Genomic DNA, 14,397 nt, shown 5'->3' with positions numbered 1-14,397 from the left:
GGAAAGACAAATGCCCCCTGGTTATCTCGTTGGTGAGTATTTGTGCTCAACATGGTTAATAATTTTGACAATTGGCCCTGTATTTTTTAACTGTTAGCGTCATGTTCAGCTATAGGATTAAATTTAACCATTTGTTATTTACCGACGCTAATGTCTATTTTTATTTAAATGCAGATATGTAGCATGTCTTACCTTAAGTGTTCAGATAGAGAATGCAATGTAACCATGTAGTTAGCATTTTACACAAGGTTTGTTTTCAGAACAATACGCATATGTAGCATGTCTTAGCTGAAATGGGAAGCTATTATCTCATGCAATTTAACCCTGTCATTGTCTCTTTCTGCTAATGTCTATTTTTATTTAAATGCAGATATGTAGCATGTCTTACCTTAAGTGTTCAGATTGAGAATGCAATGTAACCATGTAGTTAGCATTTTACACAAGGTTTGTTTTCAGAACAATACGCATATGTAGCATGTCTTAGCTGAAATGGGAAGCTATTATCTCATGCAATTTAACCCTGTCATTGTCTCTTTCTGCTAATGTCTAGTTTTATTTAAATGCAGATATGTAGCATGTCTTACCTTAAGTGTTCAGATAGAGAATGCAATGTAACCATGTAGTTAGCATTTTACACAAGGTTTGTTTTCAGAACAATACGCATATGTAGCATGTCTTAGCTGAAATGGGAAGCTATTATCTCATGCAATTTAACCCTGTCATTGTCTCTTTCTGCTAATGTCTATTTTTATTTAAATGCAGATATGTAGCATGTCTTACCTTAAGTGTTCAGATAGAGAATGCAATGTAACCATGTAGTTAGCATTTTACACAAGGTTTGTTTTCAGAACAATACGCATATGTAGCATGTCTTAGCTGAAATGGGAAGCTATTATCTCATGCAATTTAACCCTGTCATTGTCTCTTTCTGCTAATGTCTATTTTTATTTAAATGCAGATATGTAGCATGTCTTACCTTAAGTGTTCAGATAGAGAATGCAATGTAACCATGTAGTTAGCATTTTACACAAGGTTTGTTTTCAGAACAATACGCATATGTAGCATGTCTTAGCTGAAATGGGAAGCTATTATCTCATGCAATTTAACCCTGTCATTGTCTCTTTCTGCTAATGTCTAGTTTTATTTAAATGCAGATATGTAGCATGTCTTACCTTAAGTGTTCAGATAGAGAATGCAATGTAACCATGTAGTTAGCATTTTACACAAGGTTTGTTTTCAGAACAATACGCATATGTAGCATGTCTTAGCTGAAATGGGAAGATACAGAATAATATAGAAATTTTATTTTTTGGATGTTTCTGACAAGTTTTAATATGGATTATGGTTTTTAACAAAAAAAAATTTATACAACAATATACTAGTTTAAGTATTCTGTTTGAATTATGTTCTGTTCAAAATTTATAGGTGATTCTGGGTACATGAGCCGGCCTTGGCTCATTACCCCCTTGCGTAGCCCGACTGATGTGTCTGAGGAGCGCTACAATAGGGCTCATAAGAGAACCAGGGCGGTGGTTGAAAGGATGTTCGGGCTCCTGAAGATGAGATTCAGGTGCCTGGACCGTTCTGGAGGAGCACTCCAGTACAACCCAAAGAAGGTGGCTAAGATCGTTGTAGCCTGTAGCGTCCTGCATAATATTGCACAGTGGGCTGGGATGCTGCAGGCCGTCCCGGTGGACAGAGACCTCCTCAGAGATGAGGAGGATGATCCTGTTCTAGAGGGGGAATTCCAGGACGAGGGACTTGATGTCAGAGCAGACGTCATCAACCGCCACTTTAGACGGTAAAGAATAGAAGTTAGACTGTAGTATTTTCAATAGATGTGAACTCTAGGGAAATGACAAGTAGAGAATTGTGCAAACATGTTAGTATTGATCAAATGTTAGAATAATTTTTAATTTTCATAATATAGGTGATGCTCTGGGCATTGGGTCCTATAGCGAGTCTTTGCCACCTGGTTTTTAAAGAGGACATCAGATGGTAAGTAGAAATGTATGGACTGTTGCTGGCATGATTTGTACACAAATACATCATATGGCATACATTTTAAAAAATAGATTTTTGTTTACACATTACTTAAAATGTACATAATCAGAAAGGGATACTCTAGAATGACTATGGTTCAATGTCACACAGAGGTTTTTTCTGCTCAATATGACTCATCTTCACACTTGATAGAAAATAACACAGGTTCATACACAGGCTTAGTAAGCTAGTGACAGATATTTATTATGAAATGGGGGGTGGGAGAGGGGTACAGAACTGATTCACACACTTGTATGAATTTTTTTGTTAAAATTTATTACATTAGGGAGATGACTTAATCTAAAGACTGAAAGGGAACAATTTGAAGCCTGACAGTCAAGATTGCCCAGACTGACAGTGGGGAAAAAGCCAAGATTGAAATTGAAGTATACCAATGGGATCATGTCTGGCATTATCTTTCAATTCTGCTGACCTTGAAAACCATACAAAGACATGTTCACATGGTAAGTGCAAACTATTTGATAGAATAAGGCTGTGGAGACATCCTATTGGAGACACTTAGATGATTTTCTATTTTGTAGATGGTATTTCCCAGTCCTCTATTTAATGAACTGATGAATAAGACACCTATTGAAGATCAACTGTTTACCCCTGAATTGACTTTCAAAGACCATGCATTATCCAGGTTGGTGCATGCTAGTTAAGAATCACATGAAGAATGTTGATTATTGTTAGCTTACATACATTAGTCATACTTATTTCATCATTAGATATTTAGGGATCACAATCAGAAAAAGGAATACATATTATAGTTGATATAAAGGTATTTGAATGGACATGAAATATTAGATTTATGTTCAGCATACATATATTGTTGAAATGTGATATACATTATTATGTATAATTTGAATTTTGGATATTTAAATAGAATTTTTAATCAACAATATAATGGTGTATGTATTTCATTAATTTTAAATCAATTTAATGATCATCTTTAAAAAATGTTGATCAAAGTTAGAGCATAGACACCATATGATTTTAAATGTATTTTATGAATATTTGACAACGTGTGTATTAACTTTGTTCCATTTTTATTATTTTTCATTTCAGATTGGCATCTGATGACTTCCAGGAATATTTAATTATTTTCTATTAAATATATTTTGACATGTTAATACTAAACATTTTATTATTAAATACATTATTTTGAACAGATTCTACTAAATATCAATATAATCTGTATATAAATCAAACTTGGACTCCCATGACTGGTAGTTGGCTATTTGACAAGCACATGCATAAGATAAAATAATGCATTAATATTAGAAAATAAAATGCTTCCGAGAATATTAAAATATATTTTATAACATTAATTGGGGAGTCAGATTCTTCAATGCTTTTATATTGAAAATGTATATATTAAAATTATTTAGGATATGTAGTAAAATTTTTATTTTTTTAACATTTAATAAGGTGAAGTGGTTCAATTACATGAAAGTGACAGTGTTGTTGAATGTAAAAATAATTGTATAAGATCATGTATCTTCCTTAGGTATCTCAAAACATTATTTGAAAAATTATTTAAATTATTACATTTATAAATGGTAGGTCATTTAACTTGATATTTTTCAAAAATTAGTTATTGGATGCCAGGTTAATCTATGTAATTTTCTAGTGGAGTCATTTAACTATACTTAGTAATATTATGTATTTATTACAATCTTACCTCTTGGGTTAGACATCAAATATCTATATAGAATGTAAATTCCCCTTTTGTTTATTTTGTCAATGTTAAATCAAAATACAAAATGTTTGGGTCCTTAAAGGGACATTCACAAAGTATATTTTGTATAGATTTTTAAAAATATCATACAAGAATTTAAACATATTTAGAAAGTACTATAGAATTACATTCAGTCTTTAAATATACTTGTTAAAATAAAAAAAACAATGCACATATCTTAGTCAATGATATAAGGCATCTATATGCAAACAACAATCAGCATCAAAATAGCCTATGTAGAGATGTATTTAATCCAAGAATATATATAATTACAATATAATGATTGAATAACAAAACATATTAAGTTGTTCAAATATAAGAATATTATACAAAATGCATACATAACATATAGCTTAATGTCCCTCTACGCTGAAGGCTAAAAAAGACCTCATTTAATAAATATATTTCAGTCAGTGTGTAAAACAATCTAGAAGTTAATCTAAATTTGCTTTACTCATATGTTAGACTCATTTAGCAAAAGGAAGGTGCCTAGGTTTATGATATTTTAAGCATTATTGTGAAATGTTAATTTAAAGGGACATGAACTCAAAATATACTTAAAGGTAGACAGTTAAAAAATTAATGATTTATACATTCTGAATGAGTATTCTATTTGAATCAACTTTAAAACTTGTCTCATATTATGAATGCTCATTGTGATGTTGCTATCATTACTTTAAAAATAAGGCAGTAAATAGCTAATTTATTTGCTTCAGTACTCTGGACAGAACTTGATTGTTTGGAATAATTGATGCAACAATCGTCAAGGACAACCCAGGTTTTTATTAAACAATTGTCCGTAATATAAAATATCATTATTGATTTGCAAAGAAACATAACAAGATAACTGTTAACATTTGATAATCGGATTAAATAATAAAGTTGATTAACATTTCATGCTCAATCACCAATGCTAAATTTGTTTGGACAGTGTCCCTTTAAGAGATTTAAAGAGTGTATTTACTTATCTTGCTATCTTGACATACTTTGCTTGAAAAGCATATCGAGATCGGCTCAGTAGATGAAGATTGGTGGATGCACAGAGATGCCTTATGTGATTGTCTCAACCATGTGCATTTAAATTTCTTCTGTTGAGGATATATAAATACTAATGGAAAATGATTCACATTTTAAAGTCTAAACAATCTTCTATCTCTACAGATCATTTGATACAATTGTTTGTAATGTCTCTTTAAAACTAAAGACGCCATTGCACAATAACATATATGAGCACTTCAGACAAATACAAGCTCGAGGTTTATTTGCGAATAACAAAGCTGTAGTTTAATATTTATAAACAGATTATCCAAGTTACTGACATTCTAACCTGAATTTTAACATTAATAAATATTGCGTGGGAAACGCATCTTGAAACACCAGATTAGCATCTTTAAACATTAGAGTCTAATGTCACGCAATAGCACACAATCAATGTGCATTATAAAGACATTTAATAGAGCAATGTCAATACTTCACAATAAATGTATTTAAAGAACAATAAAGACATACAATATGAAATGTGTATTTGTATTAAAGAAACAGACCGTTATTAAACCGAGAAATGTCTACAACATTAATAATGTGACAGTATTAGATTTTAAAGAGTATTTAATCATTAATATTTAACGGATCACGGATATTAAATCTGCGTCACACATATCCGCATGACAGGCCCATGAGTTACAAATAAGTCTACATGAAAAATGAAGTAACAGCACCACCAAGCGGTATGTGTAAGGAAGTTACTAAGATATGAAACATTAAGGAACGGCCAATCAGAGTTCATCACACAAACACAACTTGAGTCAGGATGGTCTCACAGACATTATAACAATATTTCAAACTTTTATCCAATCAGATGTACAGATAAATTGTCCCATGGTGCATCTCATGTTTACTTCACCATATAAAAGTCCATTACACGTTGCCATCTTTGTCAGTTCTCTAATGCCTGCAGGCAATATATATTATTATTATTATAATTATACAACCCAGCAGGCATGTCAGTTCCCAGGTTCACCAAGGAGGAGAGCGCTGCACTGGTCCACGCCGTCAAGGACTTTTATCCCCAGCTGTTTGGGAACAAGAGGAGGTTGACAGATGCGCCTGTTAAGAAGGCCCTCTGGGAGTCTATCACCAATGCGGTTAGATTGGTGTGTGACGTCCAGAGGACCCAGGATCAGATCATGAGGAGATTCGGAGATATGAGGTTGCGTTTATCGAAAAAGTAAACCTCATAAGGGACTGGGTACAACCCCGTAAAAGAGGGGGCCAAAGAAAGGCCCCGCGGAAACTGTACCTACTCCCTTATGAGGTGACTTTATGCGAGCTCCTCAATCTCTGGGTCCCCAAAAGATTTAGATCCTCGCCATCCTCGGCCTCCTCTTCTTCCCTCCCAGCTGCGGGATCTGAAAGTCCTGACGCGGGGGACAGGGCAGATGCTTCTCCGTCCGGTGGCCTGGGAGGAGATGATAGAGAATCTGAACCAGGTAATTATCCAACTTCATATAATATATATATTTTTTTTTTTTATAATCAAAATATGTGTATATAGTCAGATACTAAACCTATACAGATCTCACAACATACACTACATATGATGTTTAGATATCTGATTTTAGATTATTGACACATGAAATAGGAATGATGTTTCTTGCGCTCTACAGAATATGCGTCACAGAGCGGAAATGTAATTTCTCATCCACGTTAACATGGGTTTGCGGAAAGTGGCATTGCTTTATACATGTTGTTCAAATGACGGATGCGTAATTCCGCTTGGAATCATTGCGCAATGATCGCGAAAATGGCATTTCTCATCCACGTTAACATGGGTTTGCGGAAAGTGGCATTGCTTTATACATGTTGTTCAAATGACGGATGCGTAATTCCGCTTGGAATCATTGCGCAATGATCGCGAAAATGGCATTTCTCATCCACGTTAACATGGGTTTGCGGAAAGTGGCATTGCTTTATACATGTTGTTAAAAATTAAATGGGAATTCTTAGATTAGTGAAGAATACAGTATTCTTATTTTAAATATTATAGCTAATAAAAAACGAATAATACAAAAAAATTATAACATATGGCCATCAATTGATGATTATGTAATAACAAGCAGATATTCTTAAAGATACAGTAAACAACACAACTGATTGAAAATAAGAGTCCAGGATATATTTATAATTAATTTAATTGAGGAAACAATTAACTCATGGGACTACCAAAGGATTAATATTTTTCAATTGATTTGTTATTAATGTAAATTTTTTAAACATGGCATGATTAGTATTAATGATATGCAATCCTCATTTAATATATTACAGATATGGATGTGGCTGCTGGATCCTCAAGCCAGGGCTTGTCACAGTATGGTATGTCTCTTTTTAATTGACATTTGTCTTAGAAACATGGACTGAACATTACATACTAAATACACATTGTTCAATATTTATATGTAATGTCTATTTAATAGATGAAAATTAAATAATTATTCGGATATCCTTAAATAACATATTACATTTTAATTGCATGCTCAATACCATTCATGACATCAACATATGGAGTAGATAATTCATTAACAACAACATTGTGGAATCAATTTAATTTTAGATTAAAGGGATACTGAGCTACAATTATTAATATTGTCATTCAGATACAGTATGCAATATTAATAAACATAAAAATATAATACTATCATCATATGTGACATATTGTATTGCTAAATGTATTGTAAAATAAAGAAAGTACGTTTATGTGCATCTAAATTTTGGTTGACCAACCTGGGTTTTTATTGATGATTGGTGGATACCTTCAACAAACAATATTTATTGAATCCAATATTCCTTATCTGCCTTTAAGATTAATATCGAGCAACATTCTAATTATAATAGGAGTCAATGTTAAATCATTTTTTACAGTTTGAACATAGAAATCAATTATTTAAATTAATCATGTCAGTGTCCCTTTAAGACAAAATAGATTCATTCATCTTTACATTCTTTTTATTAAAAACTATTGATATATAAATCACATTCTCTGTTGGAGTTACTTTATAGATATCTGCATACTCTAACAGCACCATGATTACATATTTGTAATAATCAATTTTGTTTTGTATTGTGATAAATATGTGTTGTGTCCTAAACAAGATTACTGTACATTGCAAAAATGGCTCGATGTGACACATGTGTTTGTTTAGATTTGTCAACAGATGCTACTCAATATGTGGTTTGTGTGTATTCTTGTAACTTCTTAAGGACATATGACGGAATTATTCCGTCATAAAACAATTGAGCAAAGTGAAAGCCGTGTCCTTAAAGGGTTAAGAACATTGATCATTGGGTATATTTAGATATGCAATAGCAGCATCTGAGATGAATTTGATGTCTAATGTAGTCTGACATTAAACATATGTTCAATACAGATATTTTTACAGAATCCCCTTGATTCAATCAAGCATTTTCTGGTGTAATGACTGCTCTATTCTTCACATTTTAAAGTTGATTAATGTTAAAATTCTAGACAGATGTGATTTAGTGATATCCCAAATGTGTTTAATAATATATATCTATATCATTCATAGAGAGAGTTGGTGTGGTGAGCCCACAGGAATCCAGCAGTGACATAGAGACGCCTTTGCGGTCTCCTGGTAAGTCCATTGACTCATTTATATGTAATTGAAGGTGTATTGCTAATCAATATTATGATCATGATTCTGATGAAGCATAACATTATAAAAATTCAAAATATTTATCTTCTGATTATATATTAATTTATTTTTCATATTGAACGATTAATAATTTCTACTTTATTAGTCTACACATTTGTTATTCATAAGATGTATAACATATGTTTGTTTCCATTAGATTTTTTGACAACAGTCATCAAGTGATACACACATGAGAAATCTTAAATGTTCTATGTACTATGCTTTTATGAATTTAACATTAATACAAACAATACATTAAAATTAATATTCATTGACAATAACAAATCTATTGTCATTTGTATGCTCCATCAAAATGATGTAAATCATAACTTTGTGTGTGTATATCTTTAATGCAACATTGATGTGCGTATTTGAGCAACAGTAACATATGTTATAATATCTGATCTTAACGTGTACACAACATGTTATGTTTTACAGAGATTGATGTCACATGTGGGACGGAGGAGGAAGAGGCTGCCTTGGAGTCTGATGGTATGTGAAATATATCTATCATGTTTCCAACATGTTTCTTTTTTGGAAATCATTTTATTGAAGACATTAAAAGTCTACAGCTTTTGCCCTTTAAAAAGGAATATTATTTGTCTGTTCAAATACACTACTGCCCCCTTTCTATATCAGGCAGCATGAAATTCTGCTTGTATATTTATTTTTAAAAATTTATAATTCATGCCATCATTATGTCACATGCATATTCCATGCCAAAACACAATAATAAGGTTCAAATTGTACAGACAGTCATTGATATTCATCTGAGTGCCTATATACATACCATATCCTCATTTCATAATTGTTTAAAAATTCAAACACACTTCGAAGTATATTGAAAACATAATCAATTTGAAATGCGTTGATTTGATGTCAGGATGTATGAGATGTTAATATATTTTCTTTACATTTTCAGATGGATCCACCACTTCTGGTCATCTGGTTTCCGCCCCTGCCCAGTCACAGACCCCTCCCCATGCACACACCCATGACCATGGCCACACCCCTGCACAGACCCAGAGCCCTTCCCATGACCAAACTCATGACCATGCCCAGACCACTGCCAGCCCTTCCCATATTTCAAATCCTGTCCCTCCCACAAAACGCCCATACACCCCCCTTCGCCGCTCTCCCCGCATTCTGGCCCGTACAGCTGCCCAGACCCAAACTCCCCACTCCCCAGCTGTACGGCCTACCCCGGAGCGGCAGCTCACCCCTCCCCAAGCCATTCACATCCCTCCCCAAGCCAATCCCATCCCTCCCCCCTGTCTCAACCTTCATTGTCCTGGGTGTCAGATTGTCCTTCCCAGGCACAGCTGTAAGTATCATTCTAAATACACTTTATAAGATACTTAAAGGTACAGTGAAGTTAAATTGGTTAAATTGTGATTCAAATCCAGCATGCAATGTTAATCAAATTTATAATTTAATACTCTTATTAATTATTCGTCATTCTCTTGATATATTTTTTGAAAAAAAGAAATTCCTATAATTAGTTTAAACAATAAAATAAATCTGGCCATCATTTCTTTATTCTTGGATGAATGTATCCATCAACCAGCATGCACAAACAAAGTTGATAAACAAATATTGGCTTCCATAAAAAGCAACATTCTTGCATTCAAAATATAGCTTGAGAATTAAAACATATAATGAATATGTGTAATTTATAAAGATTTGTCATGTCATGCTCTATCTGAATGAGTCCATTAAATATTTAGGTTCAGTGTCCCTTTAATTGGATATCGCTACATATACCAAACACCACTACTTGGATTCAAAATTTTATGTACAAATGTGGATACATTATCTCTTGTCTAACCCAGTGGGAATGTAATTTCTTCTGGTTGCTATGTTTACACAGCTTGTCCTCAATGCAAAAATGTTTAAGGATAGGTGTGCCTACCACAGTCTAAATTTAATTTTTAAATTGCTGATGTAAGTACAATGTAAATCCTTTAACAAGATTTGATACACTCAAGCTGTATAAGTGGATCATCTAAAACCAATTAAAGGGGACAACATGTTTGAGTAACATGTCCCTTTAATGATTTCTGTCTGTCTGAATAACCTAATTCATGTGTAAAGAATAAATGTAAACTAATTTATGTTAAGAATTATTTGTCTTTATGATAACAATGTATGTATTAAAATTTTTTAGTCTGTTGTGTAATTATCCTTAATATTTAATTTTATTTTATTTTAGGCTGTGACTCAGCATGGCTCATGCTAGAAGGGATAGCAAGAGTAGAGCAGGCCGTGTTGAGGAACGCAGCTGTCCTGAGAGGGATGAACGACACCATGCAGGCCCAGCTCCGGGTTCAGGACTTGACTCTGCGTGAAATTATGCGATTACGTTCAAGGCCTGAATCTGGAGCTGGACATGCACAGGACAATGAAGAGGATGACCAGTAAGTGGAGGATCTGGATATGCTCCATGGTGGCAGATAAGAATCCTCCGTCCACATGTTGAATTTGTATTTTTAGTGTTGCCATTTGGCCTTTTTTTCTGTTTATTGTTGTGCCTGTTGCACTCTTTTACCTTGTCATATGTCTCCAATGGGGCTATGCTGGCCCTTGGCAACTCTCTTCATGGACTGTGATGCACTGTGTTACCTTGCCATGTGTCTCCAATGGGGCTATGCTGGCCCTTGGCAACTCTCTTAATGGACTGTGATGCACTGTGTTACCTTGCCATGTGTCTCCAATGGGGCTATGCTGGCTCTTGGCAACTCTCTTCATGGACTGTGATGCACTGTGTTACCTTGTCATATGTCTCCAATGGGGCTATGCTGGCCCTTGGCAACTCTCTTCATGGACTGTGATGCACTGTGTTACCTTGCCATGTGTCTCCAATGGGGCTATGCTGGCCCTTGGCAACTCTCTTAATGGACTGTGATGCACTGTGTTACCTTGCCATGTGTCTCCAATGGGGCTATGCTGGCTCTTGGCAACTCTCTTCATGGACTGTGATGCACTGTGTTACCTTGTCATATGTCTCCAATGGGGCTATGCTGGCCCTTGGCAACTCTCTTCATGGACTGTGATGCACTGTGTTACCTTGTCATATGTCTCCAATGGGGCTATGCTGGCCCTTGGCAACTCTCTTCATGGACTGTGATGCACTGTGTTACCTTGTCATATGTCTCCAATGGGGCTATGCTGGCCCTTGGCAACTCTCTTCATGGACTGTGATGCACTGTGTTACCTTGTCATATGTCTCCAATGGGGCTATGCTGGCCCTTGGCAACTCTCTTCATGGACTGTGATGCACTGTGTTACCTTGTCATATGTCTCCAATGGGGCTATGCTGGCCCTTGGCAACTCTCTTCATGGACTGTGATGCACTGTGTTACCTTGTCATATGTCTCCAATGGGGCTATGCTGGCCCTTGGCAACTCTCTTCATGGACTGTGATGCACTGTGTTACCTTGTCATATGTCTCCAATGGGGCTATGCTGGCCCTTGGCAACTCTCTTCATGGACTGTGATGCACTGTGTTACCTTGTCATATGTCTCCAATGGGGCTATGCTGGCCCTTGGCAACTCTCTTCATGGACTGTGATGCACTGTGTTACCTTGTCATATGGCTCATATATTCCTTATTTTTACAAGATTATTTATAAACGTTGTGTATGTTTTCTTACATACTAATAAAATACATTTTATTTCACAAATAATTGTCCTCATTCTTCCTGTTATTTTTTGAAAGCTCTAGTTTATGTTGTTGATCCTTAAAGGGACCTACCAAATATATTTGTTATACTGAAATCATATATGTAAGACAATAGTAAATGACTTTAAGATTAACATCTCCAATGTAATCTTATTATTTGTCTTTATATTATTTTCTCTTAGCTCTATCATTGCCTGATTATGATTAGCAGAGTAATTTCTTTATATATGTATATATAGATTGGTATTTGTGTATATATGTATATTTAAATGTTCAGAACCATGTGTGTATTTAGAAAGTCTGCATGAATTGATGCACCTTTACCAAATGATCTGAGTATTGATAAAATGATATAATCCCTGTAAAGTCTTCATTTTATTGAAATAGTATTGACTATGTGTATGCTCTTTTTAAAAACAAAATAATGTCCCTTTAAGTGATGTTGATCACAATTGTTAATGAATGTATTTCCATTTGTAAAGCGTTTTTGTCCTTTTTACAAGAACAAGGACATATAATTTTATTAATAAACAATCTTATTGTAATGTTGACAGCACCTGTATTTCATTTTCAAATCTATATTAGTGTAAAAGTGTAACCAAATAAATCTCTGTGTGTAATGCAAATAATTTAGATGATGAATATTAGTTAACTAATATGTTAACAAAATACATCTCCTCCCATATATGGCTATAGGTAGGCTGACAATAATTAAACCTGAATAAATGACACGTTTAATCAATACATGTATAACTATTGTTATTCAACAACAATCCAAACATATCTTAAAACATCAATGGCATATGTATTTCTCATGTGTATCTTTTAAATGTTAAAGATATACACCATAGCTATAGTTCAAGGGACAGTCAAGTCCGAAAAGATGATTCAGGATTTGTTGTCATTCCTAGATAGCAATCTACACACATACTAGTTCCTAAAATATAAATACGTTTCTTAGTGATATGCCAAGATGTCACTGAGTCCTTGTATTGTCTGCGGTTTTTCAGCGATCTCGGATGCGCCATGTTGCTTAAGACGTCACCTGCCAGGCTGTCCAATGATTCCTTGTATTGACTGACGTTCTTACGTGATCAGGAATATGCCTTTTATTGGATTGCGTTTTGACGCGATCAAGGATGCGCCTTTTTTTTTGGGCGTTCTTACGTGATCAATAATGTGCCTTTCATTGGATGGCGTTCTTACGTGATCAAGGAAGCGCCATGTTAAGACGGCACATGTAAAGGTAAAAAAACGTCTGATTGGATTACGTAGTCCCGCAATATTTGTGCACGTTAAAAACGTTTGTGACTGCATCCAATTTTAAAAAGCTTGCGAATATGTATTATTTGCATCATGTTACATTGTTGACCCGTAGCTGATAAAGACCACCACATTCTCTTTTGCTGTATGTCTGGTTGAATCAACGAACGAAAGAAAAATGTTTTCATGCATAGGATATTTCTAGGCAAGTGCAAATCTCTACAGTCCATGTTTAATATGTTTGTCAACAATATGTTCCTTTTTCTGAAAAAATTAATGTTGTGTTTAATGTTGAATATATCTAATTAATAAATATGCGCTATTGTGTTTGAATAAAGTAATCAATATGCATTTATCTTTATCATATGCTAAATATATGATGCCGACTTCTTCTAAATGTAATTTCGTTGTATATTTTATTAAAGGTTCATTAGACACTCACATTATAAATCAAAAGCTTGGATTTTGTCTCTAGTTAGATAGTCCATTGTTTAACCAATACGTTTATTTTTTCTTCTGTTCTAAGAAAATGTAAGTAATTTTCTTACTCCTCGCAAAGCCTCTGAGTTTCATGTGAGTACATTCTCCAGCTTTCTCCAGTTTGTGTAAAGGGTCTTTTCATATGTTAATGATGGGGTATTGTGTTGTTTTACGGTTGTAATGGGGGTTTCGTCTATATTTTCAATATAGCTAACCCTATTTTATTTTCAAGTGTTTGAAGCTTTTTAATATTGATATCAGTATATGTTAATCTTGTTGTTTGTAGTAGTGTCTATTACATACAGTTATGTTAAAAATATAGGATACTGTCCCTTGAATGCAAATGTTGTTTTTTGTATCATGTATGAGATCCACATAGTTTAATCTTCAAATATATTATTGTTAGCATATTTTCACCCCCCCCCCCACTCCTAAAAGGACTTTAAACCATATTCATTGTTAAAAAAAAATGTCTT

This window comes from Bombina bombina, chromosome 2, assembly GCF_027579735.1.
Source record: "Bombina bombina isolate aBomBom1 chromosome 2, aBomBom1.pri, whole genome shotgun sequence".
NCBI lineage: Eukaryota > Metazoa > Chordata > Amphibia > Anura > Bombinatoridae > Bombina > Bombina bombina.
Note: the sequence above shows the minus strand (reverse complement) of the source record.